The following is a 1,125-nucleotide window of genomic DNA, read 5'->3' on the forward strand; positions in this document are numbered from 1 at the left end:
CGATGACGTGGAACGCAGAAGTAAAGGACCGGGCAAAATCGACGACGACGACGGCGCTGGCTTTGCGTTCCCGAAAAAGATGAAAGCGACGAAGAGAGCGAAGAAGGACAGCGAGAACGGCGACGACGACGACGACGACGACGCTGGCGCCGACCTGGAGCGCGATTACTGGGAGAACGACGACGACGTATTCGCGCCAATCGGGACAACCGCGACGGCGGAAAAAGGAGAATCGCGTCCGGCACGGCTGAGTTCGGCTCCCGCGACGACGACCATGATGAGCTCCACGCCGATCCGCGACGATTTGGTCCAATTGTTACCCAGAGAACGCGAGATCGTATCGGAAACGACAACTCCGCCTCCTACGTTGGAAACGTCCGCCGGAAAATCTTTGAGTATAGCGGAAAGTCGCGACGTTCTGACTAGCAAACTAGGACCGTTGGGGCGGGAATACTTGGGCGCTCTTCTGGGCGGCGACAAAAACAAGGAGCTCGACACCGTTTACGGAGTGCATTACGGCGAGAAAGGCGCGATGCTGGGAAACAAGCAATTCAAGCTAAAACCGGATGACACCATGGTCATCGCCGGTGTACCGTACAAAGGCACGCGCGGCCTGTACGAGTTGATCTTCATGGGAAAACCCGACCCTAAAATCTACACGGAGAAGGACAAATTAACGTACAGGAGCATACTTTTTTCCACCAGCGCTCACAAACGCGGCGGCAAAGCTGACAATCCCGTCAAGGGCAACAAGGGACCGAAGTACAAAAATATAATAGCGCCGCTCGTAAACCTGTCTCTCACAGTTGGAACTACGAAGGGTGCCGGGTTACCGTCGGCCATGCGACTGACCGACAACGTTATCGATTACGTTCATTGGGACGATCCCAACGAGCTGGTCGATAGACTTCGATTGTTGGACGCCTCTCGTCGGGCCGGCAACGATGCTCACGACAACGAAATCCTGTCGATAATCGAAGAACTTCGCGAAGCCGGCTTCGTCATAAATTGATCGGTCGCGTCGGTCGACGTCAGTGCGAGTCGCGCGCCCGCCAGCGCGATGTCCGTGAACAAATTCGGCATGTCTCTGACGAATCGGGGCAGCGGCGACGGAGTCGACGGTGC

This window comes from Temnothorax curvispinosus, unplaced genomic scaffold (genome assembly GCF_003070985.1).
Source record: "Temnothorax curvispinosus isolate PA1 unplaced genomic scaffold, ASM307098v1 QBEX01013103.1, whole genome shotgun sequence".
NCBI lineage: Eukaryota > Metazoa > Arthropoda > Insecta > Hymenoptera > Formicidae > Temnothorax > Temnothorax curvispinosus.